The sequence below is a fragment of the Bubalus bubalis genome, chromosome 1 (assembly GCF_019923935.1).
Source record: "Bubalus bubalis isolate 160015118507 breed Murrah chromosome 1, NDDB_SH_1, whole genome shotgun sequence".
Classification (NCBI taxonomy): domain Eukaryota; kingdom Metazoa; phylum Chordata; class Mammalia; order Artiodactyla; family Bovidae; genus Bubalus; species Bubalus bubalis.
The window spans coordinates 143,116,517-143,137,174 of record NC_059157.1 but is presented as its reverse complement, the minus strand read 5'-3'; the positions used below and the strand labels follow the sequence as shown (position 1 = coordinate 143,137,174).

At 38.9% G+C, this 20,658-nt stretch overlaps 1 protein-coding gene across 6 annotated transcripts in view; it reads right to left on the bottom strand.

The window, feature by feature from the left end:
- The window catches only part of MECOM (MDS1 and EVI1 complex locus), a 636,593-nt gene that overhangs the window by 335,148 nt on the left and 280,787 nt on the right, over window positions 1–20,658 (bottom strand). The gene's annotated exons all lie outside the window — the stretch shown is intronic.

Sequence of the window (20,658 nt, the reverse complement as noted above, 5' to 3'; positions counted from 1 at the left end):
CATTGAAGAAATTAGGTGAATTTCCCAGAGGGAACAAAGAGAAGATGGTGTCATGGGATGTACCAAAAAAGAGAGTGAATTTCCTCCAGACTGAGAAAAGTAGAAATCAGAGAGACTCTCGGAGAAGGCAATGGCGCCCCACTCCAGTACTCTTGCCTGGAAAATCCCATGGATGGAGGAGCCTGGTAGGTTACAGTCCATGGGGTCGCTAGGAGTCAGACACGACTGAGCGACTTGACTTTCACTTTCATGCATTGGAGAAGGAAATGGCAACCCACTCCAGTGTTCTTCCCTGGAGAATCCCAGGGACGGGGGAGCCTGGTGGGCTGCCGTCTATGGGGTCGCACAGAGTCGGACACAACTGAAGTGACTTAGCAGCAGAGAGACTCTGCATGGAGCAGAGGTCTTGCCTGGAGGAGATGGCAAGACCATCTTTGAGAGGAGAGCGGAAGAGAGTAACTAGGAGTTTGCACCCTCAACCCTGGAGCTCCAAGGGCTCCCTGGAGCAGTACAGCCCCACGCCGAAGTAAATGACCACACCACGTCAGCCTTAACATCTTTCCGCACCTTTGGAATGGAGGAAGCATAAAGAATAATAACTAAGTATGCATTTCCCACCAGTTGAAGGGGATTTGTTACCTTAAAGAAAATAAACACATGTTTCCACTAGGATTACAGACTGAGAGTCATACCTAATTTGCTCAGTTTGTAGATATTCAATGGGGGAACTAAGAAAAATGGCTTAAAATTACAAGAAGACAGACTTCAATCAGAGCCATCCAAAGTTAAATGGGTCACCTAAAGTTCCCCAGCACGGGGGTTCTAATATAGCCTAGATAGCCGTGAATTAGGGTTGATATGGAGGAATTGTAGCTTTAGGTTAATGACTAGACTAGATGACACTTTAGATCCCATCAACCTTACAGTTCTATGAATTATTAAAATCTTCCAAGATACTTTATTGGGCTAGAGGGTAGAATATCTGAGTTCTACTCCCAATGCCTTCTTTGAGTCATTATGGAATTTAATTAACTATAACACCTATTAAAAATTGTCCATCAAGTATGACTCCTCTTAAAGTTTTGTGAAGTGCAAAGTGATTATACATGCAAAAGTATCTTTCTAATGAAGAGCTTGGTTCTTGAGTCAAATGAGATAATGCCATTTAAACTAAGCATCAAATCAAGACCCAGCCTTATTTCAATGAGACATCTGATCTCAACATAACAAGCTCATTATCATTCAAGTTCAGCATATCCAAAATCTTGTATATTATCATCTACCTTCAAATCAAGTGTCCTCCCATTTCCCCATTTCTATTGAAAATAATATTTTCCCTCAAATTATCCATGTTCAAGGTTTTAAAAATTTAACATGGATATTTTGTCTCCTTCATCCTCAATCTATTCAGTCATTAAATGCTGTCCATTCTTCTTGTAAGATTTTTACCTTTACCCCATTCTTTCAATCCATGTTTTCATTCCTGAATTTTTTAACAGTCCTCTAAATGGGTCTCTAGACCTCTAACATCTTTCCAGTCCTTTCACACTGAGCCTGTACAATGCTGCTGAATTTATCTTCCTGGTATATAAATTTTTCTGTGCAGTAGCCTCCAGTAATTCCCAATGTCCACAAGTAAAATAGGCTTGGAACAGAACCTCTCTCATTCTGAAACCATTCTTTCTCTTTTAATCTCAATACTCCTCAGTAGGAGTCCCCAGGCCAGAATAAACTTATCTCTATCTTTTGTACATCATGAGAAATGCTGGACTGGAAGAAACACAAGCTGGACTCAAGATTGCCAGGAGAAATATCAATAACCTCAGATATGCAGATGACACCACCCTTATGGCAGAAAGTGAAGAGGAACTAAAAAGCCTCTTGATGAAAGTGAAAGAGGAGAGTGAAAAAGTGGCTTAAAGCTCAACATTCAGAAAACGAAGATCATGGCATCCCGTCCCACCACTTCATGGGAAATAGATGGGGAAACAGTGGAAACAGTGTCAGACTTTATTTTTTTGGGCTCCAAAATCACTGCAGATGGTGACTGCAGCCATGAAATTAAAAGACGCTTACTCCTTGGAAGGAAAGTTATGACCAACCTAGATAGCATATTCAAAAGCAGAGACATTACTTTGCCAACAAAGGTTCATCTAGTCAAGGCTATGGTTTTTCCTGTGGTCATGTATGGATGTGAGAGTTGGACTGTGAAGAAGGCTGAGCGCCGAAGAATTGATGCTTTTGAACTGTGGTGTTGGAGAAGACTCTTGAGAGTCCCTTGGACTGCAAGGAGATCCAACCAGTCCATTCTGAAGGAGATCAGCCCTGGGATTTCTTTGGAAGGAATGGTGCTAAAGCTGAAACTCTAGTACTTTGGCCACCTCATGCAAAGAGTTCACTCATTGGAAAAGACTCTGATGCTGGGAGGGATTGGGGGCAAGAGGAGAAGGGGACGACAGAGGATGAGATAGATGGCTGGATGGCATCACTGACTCTATGGACGTGAGTCTGGGTGAACTCCGGGAGTTGGTGATGGACAGGGAGGCCTGGCGTGCTGCGATTCATGGGGTCGCAAAGAGTCGGACACTACTGAGCGACTGATCTGATCTGATCTGATCTTCTGGGCTCAGTAAGCATTTCCTCTGGTACTCTCTCCTCCCCTTTACCCATCCAACTTCTAGTCATTCTCTATGTCAACTCCCAACTTATCTCCTTGCCATCCCATTTAACATAAGTATCTCCCTTCTTTTGAGCTCTTACACAATTTCCTTCCTCAGTCTGATGATCAAATAATGCTGCATATTGCTATTTAGAATTTAATAAGAATAATCTTTTATTCCAAACTAGGAAATAGACTCTTAAAGGGAAGCTTCAAAACTCATACTTCTTAGGAATTCTCCAAGTGATCTTCATAAAGGTGCTTTAAAAATGCTTGTTAAAGAGATAATTAACCTAACATATAATTTCATTGACTATTAAAACAAATCAATATTTTTCTATTAAATATTGGAAATTATTTTGATCCTGGAAAGCACCTTTAAACCCGCAAAAATGGAACATTACAGATTAGAAAATTTACTCCAAATCCAACATCAAAATAAACAATTTTTATAATGTCCCAAAGAAATACTATCAGAGAAATATACTTCAGGGTTCCAACACCCTTGATAAAGTCTATTAATTTTATTCTTTAGGGAGATTTTGCACTTCAACCTAAAAGCCAAAAGTTCACCAACACTCTTTATACAGCTAAAAACATACAAAAACATCTCTCTAGAATGCTAACATTTAACTACTGCAAATGTAGTTAAAGATTCTTAAAGGGATTTATCATCCATTGTGAAGATTTTGGTTTTTTCAAGAAGTGCTTAAAAACTGGAAGACATTGTGTAACCTATAGACTTATCCATTTAAGCACCAGGAAACAAAAATGCATCCAAATGAACAGAACTATTTCCTCCAGTAATTATCCATTAATGGTCAGTAAAATCTCCCCTATTTCCTGAAAGGGTTAAACTAGTCATACTGTCAGTGCCATCAAAGTAATCGCAAACCTTAAAAAGGGATAGAGGGAAACTCATCTGGTCCCCCACCACCCCCCACCCCCGCCCCACAACCATTGCTGACCCCATGACCTTTGAGTTACCCACAAACTTCCCCAATGCATAATTTTTAAACTAGTGAGTTTGGATTTCAATTCCTGTGGAGACAAAATACACATGCGTGCCCAGGCTGCTGCACAGAAGAATTTGAATTTAAAACCTGAATGCAATTCTGCTTACAATAGCAAAATAATTCCAATTAAACTTAAAGAACAGCTTATATAGGTCAAACAAATCCAGGAGAAAGACTTATGGTCCTATTCATCCACACACAGGCATTAAATGTATGTGCAAAGCCAGGCAATTTGTTTTCAAGCCACTGTTAATCCTATATCATTGGAATTAAATATAAAAAGGACTGTGATGACAAAAAATGGAAATATAAAACTGCTGAGTTTTACGTATCAAAACATGCAACAATATTTCAGTGTCATCTAGCATTAAGAAATTTTCAACAACATAGGCAGTTTATCAACTAATGTCTCCAGGTACCTTACTCAAGAACTATCCAAAAAGCTGCTAAAACCTTTCATCTAAATGACAAACTACCTCAATTATCATATCTCCATTAAATGTGTGTTATTGAGGAAAAACTGGTAAATCTTTTTCCTGAGCTATAACTACAGTTAATTAAAGAATTGCTCAGATATCAGATTGACAGATTGGGCACATTTACAATAGGTAAGTATCAGGTAAGAAGTGCTATATACATCAGTGCTCCCATAAAGATAAATAACCCTTGTAATTTCTTGGATATGAACTGCCTGCTACTGGAATTTGCTTCTTGTATCCTTTAAGTGTGTCATTAACTGAAAAAGGACAGAAAGATAAGTTTATTGTTGGATTTGAGGCAAATGACTTGGGAAATGCTCTTGGAAATCAAATTCTTCAATTCAACTTTTAAGTGTTCTAATATCCCTGGAGACCAAGGCTCCATTTTTATTGGATTATATTTATTTCTATGACTCTTGGAATAACTAACATAAGGTTTCCACCTGAGGAGAGTTGCAGATGTATAGAACAGTCTTATGGACTCTGTGGGAGAGGGAGAGGGTGGGAAGATTTGGGAGAATGGCATTGAAACATGTAAAATATCATGTATGAAATGAGTTGCCAGTCCAGGTTCGATGCACGATACTGGATGCTTGGGGCTGGTGCACTGGGACGACCCAGAGGGATGGAATGGGGAGGGAGGAGGGAGGAGGGTTCAGGATGGGGAACACATGTATACCTGTGGCGGATTCATTTTGATATTTGGCAAAACTAATACAGTTATGTAAAGTTTAAAAAAAAATAAAATAAAATCTGTTTTGCAAAAAAATAAAAAAATAAAATAAAAAAAAAAACAAAACATATCAGAATCTACAAAGATGAAATTGCAGAAATAATACTGATAATAATAACCTCCACAGATGTATCTATATTCTCTCACAATCCAGGGAGAAAACTACGATGAGAAGGATAATCTTCCATTTTGCAAATGTGCAACCTGATACCCAAGGATGCTAACCAGTATATCCAAAGTCAGCTGAGACTAGAACCCAGCTATTCAAATCCAGTCCTCCCTTTAACTCTTAGGCAACTTGCTTTTTTTCTTTAAAGATATGTTTTAAGGTATGTTTGTTTTTTCAAAATTGTGGCCCTACTATGTGAATAGTTTGTTTTTTCACTTTTCTCACTTGATATTATGAACACTTCCTTATGGTTTTAAAAACATTAAACTATATTTTAATTGCTGCATTATATTCCATAATATAAACCCATAATAAATGAACTATTTCCATAGTATTTATTTATCTTGCTTCTAATTTTCTGATACCATAAATACCACTAAAATAAACATTTTTTCATATAAATATTTATGTTCACCCTATTTAGGTTATATTCCTAGAAGAAAGCTGAGTGAGTATTGACAGATTGCTTCTCAGAGCTGGATACCAATTTATACTCCAAGCCATCATACTGGTATTTATTATTATGTCTTGTTTTTAAAATTTATTAATATAACAGAAAAGACTGTATATCTATTGTTGCTTTAATTCACATCTCAGTGATTACTAAGACTAAATATTTTGTCATTCCTATTTCCCCTTTTGCAAATTACTCATTGTTTCTGTCCAGTTGAAACGGGGCTTTTATTGGTCTGTCTTACTAATGATAAAGAGATGAGCCCTCTAATACAGCTTTTTGCTACATCCCCAGTAGATCACTTATCATTTGGTTTTTTAATGGAGCTTGCGTTGTATAAAATGTTTAACTTGTATGGAATGAAGTCTATTTTTCCTTTGTGATTTTTACCTTTTTCTTAGAAAGTCCTTACCTATCCTAAGGAAAAAAAAAAAAAAAAGATTCTCTTGTATTTTCTTTGAGCTTCACAGTTGCTTTTCTACCAACCTTAGATTACCAATGATTTACTGTGGAGTGAAAAGCAGAGAAAAATGATTTCATTTATTTGAGCTCCTGTGAACGGCAGTCTAGGAAAAAAAAATGCCATTTCACTCATAATTCTTTGGTTCTTATTTGCAAGGCTGGCCTAAAATGCCGTCTCTTTTGTGGGTTTTATATAACTCACCATTTGTTTCACTTGGCCCCTCTGCCTAGCTTAACTGCAAATCTTCTGGGCAGATGCCATTCAAAATCCAGAATTTCACCGTTAATAGCATTCAGTACCCATCATAATACTTATCACTCAGCATTATCATTAGTGATACTAGCATAAATAATTTCCCACTCTTCTTCACGTAAGTCCATTGAGAGAAAATATTTAGCAACTAGAGTTTAAAGTTAACATTAAAAGCACATATACCTAGCTTGTCTCTGAAGTAAAAAAAAAAAATTTCCCTAGACATTAAACAAGGAACAAGTTCTATATATTCAGCCGTTATACACTTAGGCGCATAATAGACACATCAGTGTGCGTTTGTAGTGTGCATGTGTGTAATAGCTCACTAATCTTAAAAATAGGCTGCGACAGAAACATGGTTTGAAATCTCAGGCAGACTGGTTGAGATCATAACTACATGAAACAACTGCCAGGAGGAGACCAGCAAGGGAATTGAACAGATTAGGTAACTCCGAAATTTAGACATTTCCCCCATTATGTTCCTCATTGCAGTTTTGTAATAAAAACATGAGCAAACTTCAAAGGAAGCTCTGTAGTAAAGGTTAATTGCTACTAAAGAAGAGGGTGGGCCCGAGCGCTGGGACTTTGTGCCCAAGTGGCGAGCAGACAGGAAGGATTACACGTGGCTGCGAGCGGCGGATGCGTGCCCAGCTCCGCGAGCAAGGCAGGCGCTGCCAAACCTCAAGCCCCACCAGGGACCTCCTGGTAGGACGTGAGCGCATGAACACGAGTCCATGAGTCGGTGCCTGCTAATGGCGGGGCGGGGAGGGAGGGGGAAGACATCAATTTCCTTCCAAAATTCAAACCGGACATGCTCTTCTTCCCTTGTTAGGACAATTCCAGAGCGGTGACCCAGGCCTGTTGGCGAGGAAGCGGAGGACCTGGGAGCCAGCTCTTCTGCACCAGCGACGCAACCAATCACCACGCGCTGGGCTTGGGGAAAGGGTGGAGCCCAAGTCATGCCAGATGCACAAACAGAACAAAGAAGGAGGCTGTGCACTGGCCAGTAGAATAGTCTGTGAGAATGGCCCCAAGATAATGAAATTTAAGATCCCAACGAAAGGAAGAAAGGAAACTAGTAAAAGTGAGGGAAACGAATTTCCAGAAAACTGACTTAAACTAGCTTTGAAGGACCGTAGTAAGGGTCAGAGGCACAGGCTGGGAAAATCGAAGCATCTCATAGGCTTCCCAGGTGGCGCTATTGGTAAAGATCCTGGTAAGAGAAGGTGGGTTGGATCCCTGGGTCGGGAGGATCTCCTGGAGGCGGGAATGGCAACCCACTCCAGTATGCTTGCCTGGAGAATCCCATGGACAGAGGAGCCAGACAGGCTACAGTCCATAGGGTCTTAAAGAGTCAGACACGACTGAAGCAACTTAGCAAGCACGAAGAGGATGGAGGCTGCTGACGGAACTGGTCTTTAGAATGTGCTGCCTCCAGAGAGGAGTCACAAGTAGACATCGAGGAATCTGTTAACACTGGACTGCATTTGAAGACTCCGTGTCTCCAGAGAGCACTACTTATTGTGAAATAATGTATCAACATGGCTTGGCACATGGAATTTTTTTTAATGACCTTCTAACTTCCTTGCACCTTTAGTATTTGCTACTTCCTTGTACCAGGGTATTCCATTTCTTCCTTGTGGAATTTTTTCCTCCAGTGTTTTCTAAAAATATTTTACGTATGTGCTGTCAAAAAGACCCTAAAAGTATGAAAGAGTGTTGGGAGGCAAGCAAGGAAGATGGCAAAAAATACCACAGGGGTTGAAAGTAAAGGACCAAATCAGTGAACAAACATTTGTCTTCTTCATAGGATTGTGGCATACCTCTCATTTATCCTGGGGTTTTAACTCTGGTTAAGAGTTTCTCCATTCTTCTTGAAATTTCACAGACATTTCACTAAGTAAGTATGTTTTGTGAATTAAACTGGTAGCTTCTAAAGCTCTTATGAAATGGGTTTGACCACTTCTAAAAGTTCCTCATCAGAGATGGAACTAAGCTTTTTAAAACGGGTTTGGAAAGAAATTGCCAGAAAATTCACAGTTGAGGTACCAATAAAGAAACCCTCTGGTATCTACTTACAGATCTAAAACAGCTAAAATAAAGACATTAAAGCTGTATGGGTACTACTCCAAGGAAAAACACGACCTGGTTAATGTTTGGCTCATTCTGTTGTTAAGGGAGACAGGATCGCCAATACCCACTGGAATGACCAGGTAAGAACAGACTTATCACACATCAGATATGGTTTCTCTTACGTTATAACTTTGTGCCATGACTCCCTTCTAATAAGACAAATTTTTAAGAGTCTTTAGGCAACCTTTGACCTGATGGCTTTTCTCCTAAGCTTTTTATATCCCCAAAGTGATTTTCCTTCAGATTCATTTAGAGTAAAATAGAAATGCCCTGAAATTATGTTGCAGCAGACTGGGCGGTTGCTCTCAGGCAGTCCGAAATGACCAGAGTACAGCCTTTCAGTATTCAAGCCATATCTACAGTAATTATTTGCCAGCATATCTAAAAGAAGGCAGGCATTTCCTGTTGCACACAAATGGGACACTCTTATCTAAATTACTGTTTAAACAGGTATTTAAGAAAAGACTATCACAGGCAGGAATTTACTGATGACGGAACACATTAGTTTAGGGCTGGACACATTAGTTGAGGACTCACCATTGTCAGGAAAGGAAGCGTATCAGCATCAGGAAGGTATAGGGAATATTTTATAACTCCTGTATGGGTCAAGTTGGCGGTTGTAAACTATGCCATTTGCACTCAGGAAAAGCAGGAGTGGTGCATGCCCAGATGTGGAGGTCTGGATTCAGCAATATGTCTTCCCTGCCCAGAGTAACCTTGAGAGCTTGAGAGTCGTAGCTTTTGAGGGGTCTCTGACTCGCCTTCCATAAAATAAGCACATTGGACAAGTTCAGCCCCAGGTCCATTCCACTCAAGCAGTCCCAGTTCTACATAATGAAAACCAAAGAATGGTCCAAGTTTGGTGTACCAGAAGCTTATAAAATATATTTCCTCTCCACTTCGGTCTCTCCCAACATGTAACCTAGGAGAGCCTATACTCTGGCTGCCCAACTTTGTTCTAACCAGTGAAACTGGAATTTATTCCCAGTAGAGGCTTATAAAACTGGGCTGTTATTCTCACATTAAGTAGACTGCCCTCTGGTGAGGACTGTGGTTTATGTGTGGGCAGAATGTGTGGTTTACTACCTCTAATTTGTTTATGTTGTTGATGGTGGTTTCAGAAGAAAGCTACAGCCCTTCACATGCTAAAGAGTGACCTGATTTACTTCCTTTAAAAAAAGAAAAAAAAAGTGTTGGAGTGGGGGAGGGGAGCATGAGAGTGCATTAATGTGCCATTGCTAACAGAGGAGCAACTGGGATCTCTTTGACCACAGCTCTGCTTCATTCAGCTCTGCATGTGAAATGAGAGCCCCAACTTGTTTATTATAATTACCTAAGTGTGGCTTGGTGGCTTTTGGCAGAGATCCTTCTTGCCTCCGAAGGAGAGACCAAAACTCAGGAGCTACAAGTTAAAGGAAGAAGGGGGGAATGTATTTTGAAGCAAGGAGACCAAATTCTAATATAAACTGGCTGAAAATATTCAAAACAACCCCTGCAAAGATGAAGATCAAAAAGTAAATGAGATTGCCCTCCACTCTCTACCATACAATAAACAAAGATAGGTGTACAGGAGAATTGAATAAACAGTGGAAATGTAAGTTCAAATTCATTCTCACAGCTAACTTGATGCAGAACCTTCCCTGTTGCTACAAAACAGAAGAGCTTTCTTATATCCAGGAATCCTACATAAAGAAAAGAAAATAATTATGCTTGTCTGGCAGAAGAGGGAGTTGTAGCAGTGACTTGACGATAAAAAGGAATGTGAACAAGCAATAGAAGCCTAACTGAACCACACTCTGAGTTTGATAAAGAGCAGAGAGTACCCCAAAATTAAATGTAGTTGTTTCAAAATTAGGCTTTATATGAAAATGAACAATGATCCTTGTTCTCACAAGGCTTGGTAACAAAGACAAGAATGACTTCTGATCTTAAAGTGATTCTGTGGGGAAAGTTCCTTGATTCAGCTGATTTCAGCATGGACTCTGGTCCCACTGCAAATACAGCATCTTCAGTGTAAAATAAGTTTAGATGGTTCCAAGAAGTGCAATTTTCTGCCCCCTTTTCAAACTCTAAAGGCCCCTATATTGAGTTTCCCAACACTACATCATATTAAACGTAAAATCATTCAAAACCGTGGGGATGCATGGAATGTCACTGAAAAAAACGTGAAGGTTTTTTTTTTTTTTTTGATTTGAGAAAACATTATACACGTTAATAAAAAAATGTTTTCAGGGAAAATATGAACAGATGTGTCATGCATAAGTGTATACATACACTAAATAGCACTTATGATTTGAGAGGGGTAATTTCAACATTGTTAAGTGGTAACACAAGCTAGGTATTTAAGGGAATGATATAATATGACAACTTCATAGACTACCAAGCTATGTATGATCTCTGGAAATTGTCATTATCAACATGTACAACAACTAGTAGCATTAGGTGGTCTGTACAGTATCCTTCATGTCTAATTGAGTCACACAGTCTAAGACACTTGACGGGCACCAGGCACTGCCTCCTAATGAGAACTGACTTTTAAAGAAAGGCATTCAGGACCTCTTCTATATAAATTACTATCATTTGCAGCAAGAGAGGATTATAAATGTTTGTTGGCAAAAACTAAATTTATTTACAAACTGGGTCTAATTTATTTATGGCTCCAGTACAATCGGCTTTTGTTGAAATATTTATGTTATCTGTCCTTCTGCCTCACTAAACTCCACCACAATCATAAACACTGTTGAAAAATTATTTGCAGTTAGCAGGATTTAAACTACCCATTATATCACCAGCTAGTGCCAGTAAACTTTTGCACTGGTTGATAAAGTTTCCTCTGTGGAATAAATATACATTTGACTTTCAAAATCTTTGGTGGGCTCCAAACTATGAGACTGAAGGATTAAACAGATGTCCCAGACTTTACCAGTTGTGTGTGACTGCTTCAATTGCACATTCCAATTGGAATTTTGTGATAGACTACAAAAGTGCCCAGATTAAAACTCTTTTCTAGCATAAGGAGAGGATTTAGATAATTGAAGTGGAGGGGTGATATTCTTTGCCCAAGATGCTGCTTCTCAGACGTTAGTCATTTACCCACAAAACAATGATTTGACACCATGCTGTGCCTAGGACTGTGCAAGTTGCTATGGCTACGTATAGATTTGAATAAGATCAAATTTCTGCCCTCAAGAAACCTAGAGTTGAGTAATAAAGACAAAGATGGCAACAGGTATATGATTACGTGGTAAAATAAGATCTTTAGGAGGTTATGAAGAGTGATGACTGTTTAAGAGTTGAATATAAGTAACTACTTTTGGGTGAAGCCAAGTCGGTGAACTGGGTGAAGGGAGTCTAAAGGTACAAATTTCTGGTTATAAAATAAATAAATCATGGTGATGTAATGTACAGCATGGTGACTAGTTAATAATAGCATAGTTAATAATGTGTGTGTGTTAGCCGCTCAGTCATATTTAACTCTTTGCAACCCCATGGACTTTAGCCTGCCAGGCTTCTCTGTCCATGAAATTCTCCAGGCAAAAATACTGGAATGGATTACCATTCCCTTCTCCAGGGGATCTTCCTGACCCAGGAATCAAACCTGGGTCTCCTGCACTGCAGGCAGGTTCTTTACCATCTGAGCCACCAGGGAAGCCCTATTATTATAGTTAATAATACTGTATTTCATTCTTGAAAGTTGCTAAGAGTAAATCTTAAAAGTCCTCATTACAAAAAAAAATTTATAATTATGTATGGTGACAATGTTAACTAGACTTATTGTGATGACTATTTTGCAATACATGTAAATATCAAATAAGTACACCTGAAACTAATATAATAGTGCTAGTCGCTCGTCCTGTCCGACTCTTTGTGACCCCATGGACTGTGGCCCGCCAGGCTCCTCTGTCCATGGGATTCTCCAGGCAGTTACTGGAGTGGACTGCCATTCCCTTCTCCAGCTAATATAATGTTATATGACAATTAAACCTCAATTAAAAAATGTAACAAACAAGAATAAACCTCTTATTTCCATTCTCGGTAGAAATGCAGTTGTCGTTTACAGGCATTTCTGAGGTGCACCAAGTTCTTCCCAGTAATGTAAGTTTCAAAAATAAAGGCATGATTTACTCTCACACCTTCTAAATAACTCATAAAATGATGAAACCAACAGGTTCTAAAACAGCCTTGCCCACATTTTCATTACAAAATAAGCCAAGAGAAAACCACATGGAGAAGTGGATGGTTTCCCTGTCAGTAACTAGTAAAAAATGTACTTCTGCTTGGTCTACTTCACTGAAAAAAAAGACTAGAAGTTCTCCTGTAAACCAGGTGGGACTGCTGTGATGCCAGTAAAACTCCCACCAGCCTATAAACGGCCCAAACCACAACATTATCTTCCAGTTTGAATTGAAAGTTGTGCCAAACAGACCAGAGATAGTTCTGGCTGACCTCAGAACAGCGCTGTATGCAGAGGGATGACTGGCCAGATCACTCTGAAGCCTCCAATCTAAAGCAAGGTTTGTCAGAGAAAATGGCAGGACTAGATATTCTGGTGTCCCACACCACTCAACTGATGATGGTCCTTTCCCAAATAATATCCATATGTGCCTATGATGGTCAAAGAAACTTAAACAAAAGCAAAAGTAGAAAAATAAATTTTGAGAGCTGCATTTATATGGTAAAAAAAAAAATCCCCCAAAGAATCTATTTATTCATCAAGGTGCTTCACAAATAAAGGAATACCAAAAACCAAATATTTGTAACTTCGTATTTTATAGTGTGTGTATATATATATATATAATACTGTGCTGCCTATTTATATCAAAATTATATAAAATTACTCTTACTTAGATCTAGGTATTAATATTATTCTCCTGAATAAGCAAAATTTAGTGATTTGTTTTATGCTTCTGTTGATCATTTTATGGATTTAGTCCAATGAATCTTCTTTAACAAACTGCTTTTAAATAGGTTATAGCTATTGAGTATAGCTAAGTTAATATTTGAGCTATTAAATAAAGTTAAGCTAAATAAAATCTTTTGGCATCATGTTGCTTAGTTGATGAAATAATTGGTTGAAATATCCATTTTTCATAGCGTTGTAGAATCTCAGAGCTGAATAAGCCAGAAAATTATCAGTTTACTCATCTAAACATTCAATATGCTTGCCGAGTCAAATATATTGTGGATCAGCCCATGTAAACCTACATAAACTATGACTGCTTGAGAGGAAAAATTGGAAAAGTTTTCATTCTATCAGAAGAATATGATGTTAAGAAAATCCGTTGAGGGGCAGGAGAGATTCCTGAAACATAAGAAATAATTATACAATAACTTAACAAGCTGTGTGCTGTTTTTATTTGTGTTGCTTTTGTTGCTATTGTTGTTATATTACTATATATACTCCATTCCACTTTTTAATGCTCATCACCACTATTAAATCTTACAAACTATGATCCAACATGTACCACAAACTGTTAATCATTTAGTCAATAAGACTTTTCTATGCAAAGCACCGTGGGGGCATCACAAAAAAGAATAAAGTTAAATTGCTGATTTTAAAGAACTTACAATCTAGTCAGAGAGATAAGATAAACGACCAGGAAGAATTAACTTGTATAATATAAAGCTGCATTGAATAGAGTCAAATGTATGGTACAGAAAACCAGAACTACAATAATCAACACATAAAAGTGATTTTCCTCTTTGTTAAGAGAAAACTGAAGTGGAAGATGGCTATAAACATTCCACCTGTGATGAAGACAGATAATTGAGAGGATTGTGAAACAGAACGTTATAGACTGTGGCTGAGCCTTGGAGAGGTAATGACTTTTAATTGGATTGAGTTTATCATATTTGCAGAGGTACAGCAGACACAGAAGAAAGGATTAGAGTGATTTCCACTTTCCATTATTTGGCATAATGAGAAAACAGAGGGTGGTCCACATCTCTCATACATATTATGAGCCACAGGAGATGCTTAGCATGTCAGTTTTTGGTAGCATTGAGCTCTCCCAAATAAACACATTTATTTGGACATAGTTAAGTCAAAATAAGTCACCTGGGAAAAAAAAGATTACAGGTCACTAATTTGCATAGTGTAAAGGATTTATGAGTTTTTAAATTAACCCTCCTAAATCTCTACACCATTTCAAACAATAGGGTATATCTGCATTTTTTCTTCAAAGTTTAGCTGGCTTAAAGAGTCAAATGAAAATACTTAGCTAAAGAAAAGCCAAATGAGCAGACTTACTTTCTTCTAGATGGAAAAGAGGTACATTGTAAATTCTCCCAAAACAGCATTATTTACATTAAGTCAAAACACATAAAAAATAAAGAAAAAACTTGCATAAACATGTGGTAAGTCATAGGAGGGTCAGGCAATTGGCACACCCCAAATTCAAGTGTGCCCAAGTAGCAAAGGCTATGAAAGCACATGCCTGTGTGCATGCTCAGTCATGCAGTCGTGTCCAGCTCTTTGCGACCCCATGGACTGTAGCTCGCCAGGCTCCTCTGTCCATGGGATTTCCCAGGCAAGAATTCTGGAGTGGGTTACCATTTCCTCCTCCAGGGATCTTCCTGACCCAGGAATCAAACCCACATCTCTTATGTCTCTTGCACTGGCAAGCGGATTCTTTACCACTGCACTACCTATGAAAGCACACCACCACCAAAATCCCTTTTGACTATAAGGTGATGAAGACAGGGAGCATGGTACCTTATTTACTGCAGAAATCCTCCCACCAGAGTCTTGGGATTAATTTATCTCTTTCCCTATCTCTTGAGTAGGACAGTTCAGTTCCTCCCACAAATATCCATTTCAACACTTCAAAAAGAACCTGTGCCTTGAAAGATAAAAGTATATAATAAAAGAATATGAATAATTTTCTTGTTCTTCCATTACTATGGTGTAATTGGTGAACATCCAAAAACACCTCTTAAGTCTCAGCTGGTGAATGAAGATGGAGACAAGTACTCTCAGGCTGTACATACATCACACTACCCTGATAACATTCCCAGGACTTTTAAGAAGTCCAGCAGTAGGAACACAAGCAAACCCAGCCAGAGTTCTCTCAAAGTTCTATTATGCAAAAGTGAGGAGTAGCCAGGATTCCTTTGGGGTAGAAAATGGAAGAGTCATATGCAGTTGATTCTGTACTCTTACCAGATCATGCCGCTAAACATATATGAATATTAATTGACATATTTACTGCAACATAAAGCAGTTGCTAACCTAACATTCCAGCCTTTGTTCCAAGTCTCATATCATTTTCTTCCAGGCTGTTGACTTTGGAGTGGCTGTGTAAGCCTAGTGGACTGCTAGCAAAGAGTGATCAGTCAACACTTTGAAAGCCTCTGGTTCATCCCAGTACCTGGAAGCTGCTTTGATAAACAGTATTCTTGGGACTGTGTAAAATCCAAGTGAGAACATGGCAGGTTTTTGTTCTTATTTTTTATTTATATTTAAAGAAAACCTTTGTGTACAACATATCCCTAAGAGTATTTTGTCCCAAGCTCAAGTCACTAAAGCTCTAAGTACCCTCACATCAATGTTTTCTCTGTGGATTTAACAATGGCCTCCAATTTACCCACATTTGGGGGCACATTAAAAATTTTTAAAAATATAAAAATTCCCTGTATTCCATTTTAAAACCTGGATAAAGGGACTGAAGAACATGTAATACAGTTGCTTTCCTGGATGAGTATATGCTACTAAAGGTGTATCCTTCTCCCAAGAAAGTTTTATTCTGGGTCATCAAGATGAACACTCATTCTAGAGCTCATCAATTTTTTTCTTACAAATTGGTCACAGCTTTCTGCAGACCTTGGAAAATTCTTTCATGATTGGTCATAACCAATTTTCCCATCTTATGCCTTTAACACATTTTATAGTCTAGTCACAATTGTCTATCAAGGGTTCACTAAAATCCTGTCGAATTTGGTTTCTCTGCATTGGATTCCCTGACAACCTTCTATTCTCGAATGTGCTTCCCTCATTCTCCATCACACTGCTCCCTAGTGGAGGGCACTCCTGTTCTAAGAGCAAGCAGTGAGCAAAATCAGCAATGCCCCTGATCTCAAGAACCTTATAATCTGGTAGGTAGAGGGAGAAAAGGCTTCCCTGGTGGCTCAGAGGGTAAAGGATTCATCTACAATTCAGGAGAGCAGGGTTTGATCCCTGGGTAGGGAAGATCCCCTGGAGAAGGGAATGGCAACCCACTCCAGTATTCCTGCTTGGAGAATTCCATGGACAGAAGAGCCTGGTGGGATATAGTCCATGGGGTCACACAGAGTCAGACATGACTGAGCAACTAACGGAGGGAGAAAGGAACTTAAAAGCACAGATGGAAAATATGAAAGAGTCTTAGCTGCTGAGGAGAAAATGAAACAAATGTTGGGGGGGTAGGTGACTATTTTAGGTAGGGAGAGCTTCAAGGAGGAGGCAGCATTTAAGATTTATATATTGAACTCTCTCAGATCCAGTTTCGATGTTGTCTCATCTGCTAAGGGTTTCCAACCTACATATCTATCATCTCACCGACCACAGTAAGCATCTTCATTTTTGGTTCTCAGAGTATATAAAATGTACCTCAGTATATATTATTCTCTCATTTACCCTGGTATTATTATAATTAGTTTTCTTTCATGTCTATTTCCCCATTTTGATTTTCAGCTACTTGAAGGCAAGGGCTACATCTAAATTATCTTTATCCCTTCCTCCAGTTCCATGAATATAGTCAATGCTCAGATTCAAATTGAACCAACTTTAGAAAGTGCTAATTATGAGGAGTTTCATTTTTAAAAGCTGTACTTTGTAGCTCCCCTAGCTCTGAATCTTAAGCAGATTTTTTTATAGAAGCTATTATCCACAGAAGTCATTGCCACCACAGAAAAAGAGATGTTTTTAGAGGATTTCTAAACTATTGACCAGTCACAATACTTGCTCATCAAATGATAATTGCCAAGTACTCTTCTAGAGGAGATTAAAGTTTGGAAACAATGATCTTTTCCAACAAATTTCAGGCAGTTGATCCAAAAAGGGAATTCTCAAGCTTTCTGTTTGAAAATATCCGAAGTTGAGAATTCCCTAGTTGAAAAGAATCAGAAAGAGATTTTTAGTTAATAAACTAGAGCATTGAGCTGACCTTTACAGAGCACAAGCAGGATTTCACAACAGCCAGTGAAAGTAAGCACAGTTTGAAAATTCTACCGGAAAGTTTTGTTTCTCTGTTTTTTAAATAAACTGTTGACTCTTGTTCTAAGCTTAAAGAGTGTGCTAAATAGAGTCTTCTATTCTTTTAAGTGACACCTTTAAAAAGTAAAGAAATTGCTCAAATATAAGAATTAATAGCACAAAATTTAAAATGCCCTTTTCTGAAGAATCCAAGTATTCTTACTTGTAGGATCTGATTCTGAAATTCCAACTTAATAAATGAGCCCCCAACCCCCTACCCTAAAAAGGAATGCCTCCTTTTTAGGGTAGTTTAGAAGGAAGTTTAGACTGAGGTAGGATTAATACTCCACATTCTATTTCAAATACCAAGAACAAGGTAAGTATTTTCCCTGCTGCTTCCCTGCCCTGTAATTTGACATCCATTTTAATGATGCTTGCTTTATTACTTGTCAGAAAAGTGAAATGGCCTGTCAATTTTATGGAGTTTCTCCTACCTTTTGGATGGTTCTATTACATTTTGAAATAAGTGTATAGCTTGCCCATCCCCTTTTTTTTTTTTAAATCCTAAATGGTCCATGTGTGGATTTGGTATTTGGCTGCCAGTGGAATGAAGTCATAATTTCAGGAGTCCGGGAGAATAGATCAAAATCACCCCAACACTTTCATGGATGGGTATATGCTGCTAAATGGATGTTTACCTAGAAAAGTCATCATCTGGCACACAGCATAGCGAATGTTCCTAAGCAGCCAACTCATGTATACTAAACAAATTTGGCTTGGCTGCCGCGAGAGCTGCCCTGTGGAAATTCTCAACATACATTTGTTTGATTGAGCCGTCATTCCCAGTTGATCTGCTGATGATCTGTGTCACTTTGTTTAAATGTCCTGGTGTGGTTTTTTCTATATATACAGTGAAAAGCCAGTATGTTCCTGTGATGGATTAAATAGAGGTGAAATTTGAGAGTGACTCCTGTTTTTGATTCCTGTGTTCTCAGACAGGTGGGTCTGGAATGATCAAGAATGTCACATTCAAACACAAGGGAAAATATGGAGCCTTTTTGATTTAAAACACATTACTGTAAAGATATATTTGCTACCGTGTTTTCCCTGTGCAAGAAGCTATTTAGGATTCCCCACCTAAACAAACACCATATGGGCTAATGCTCAGCATCCCTTTCAAATGTTCAAAGACAAAGGATACAGAACTCACTGCTGGTAAATGTGGTCTGAGAGAAGTGAGGAAGGCCAATTTCTGATGCATGGATTTGAGAAATCAAATGCAAGGTCAGGTTAGAACTGAAGCTCACGATCTCAAATATCCGAGTAATGGTTCAGATGGAAATCCAACACCACAGTGCCATGCCATGTCTGAGGCTCTAATCAAGTGACTGCCTGTTTGCTCCGTGGCTAAAGCACTTCCTCCAGCTAATCTTCCTAGATAGGCTCTCGCCTTTAATGACCTATGGGGTCTGCTGTTAAGTGCGGGGATCTGGGCACCATCAGCATGGATGTCTCCACTCTGCCAAACCCCAGACAACACGTGATGCTCACACTCCCTCCCCTCCGTTCCTGCGGATGTGGTCGAAGACCATGCCTGTCTTAAGCTGTGTTCCCCAGCCCAAAAATATATTCCTGACCAACTTGCTCTCATACCTGAAGCCCACCCTCCCCCAATTAATCATCATTCCTTTGGGTTAAGGCAAAATCAGCTCCAAGAGTCCTCCTGATTATTGATAGTTTGTTCTTTTCAAAAGGCATTTAAAAATCCCCTACAGGCCACCCAGACACTGGGTTTGCATTCAAGAAGCCCCAAATGACTAACCTTATTCCTGGCTTCAAGGAGCCACAGTCCAGGAGAGAAAGAAACTGTGTGAATAAAATGTAGTACCCACAATCCACAAACTACGTACAAAGTACAGAAGAGAAAGGAATCCATTCTGGGAAAAGTTAGGAAGGGCTGCCCAGGGATGATGACACCTAAGTAGGGTGTGAAGGAGGAAAGATAGTTTCAAAGATGTTTCCCAGAGAAAAGACAAGAAAAGAAAAACCCTTCCAAAAAAAAGGAGCATATCTTTAAAGTGTGCCCAGTTTAGTATGAGCATGAGACTAAGGGTTTCTCAAAATCGCCTGATTTATAGGGAGAAAGAAGGTAGATAGGTGAAAAAAAGAAATAATGAACCAAAAAGCCAAAGAGTCGAAGTCCTCTATGCCATGTCCTAGAGTCTGACGTTTCTCCTATATGAATATGGTGCTAGTGGAGAGTCTCAGGGAGGAGAATGGAAAAATCAGAGCTGTGTTTGAGGGTGATCACTCTGACTCAAAAAACAGGAGATATTTAAGGGGGGTGACATAGAAGGCAGATGAATCAGTCAGGAGCTATTTCAAAAATCCATGAGAAAGACCATAAAGGGTTTTAAAAAAAAATGACAGTGAAAGTAGAGGATGAAAAATAAGACAGAGAGAGACTTGGAAATTAAAATTGAGAGAATTTGGTGAGGGAGTAGGGAATAGGGGCATAAAATAATCCTGATAAACCAATATACTACATCATGAGTCAGTTTATCAGTGATCAGTAGAATCTGCCATGCTAAGGAATAGCACACATTCTGGAGATGGGAACACAGAGTCTGGGCTGCCAAACATTGGACTAGGAGCCCTGGGCAGTCAGGAGGCAACAAGAGAACTCTGAGCACCTAGAGAGTCCAGGCACTATAGAACCAGGGGCTTTTCCCTTGATGGAAGATTTCATGAAGAGCCTACCATCAACATAAGGACAGGAGAAAAAAAAAACTGTCATTCTTGCAAGTACAAATAGAGAAAATACCAAGTAAGGCATTCTAAGATATCTTCACTAGGTCCAACAGACTCATAAGGAATGTGGGTACTATACCAAGCCTCATTCCTTCAAATTAGTAGCTATACTTTTAAACATTGATCACCCTTAAGTTCCTGCACTGTAAGTTGTTCAATATATCCTGGTAATCTTAACTCAGATACTTGGCTTCATAAGGTGTTTACCAGACACACAGTCCCTTTGAACAATGGTTCAATGTTGCGGGAGATGGAATTCCACAGGAAAGGCTCCAAACAACTCCTTATCTCAGTGGTTTTGACAAATTTCTCAGACA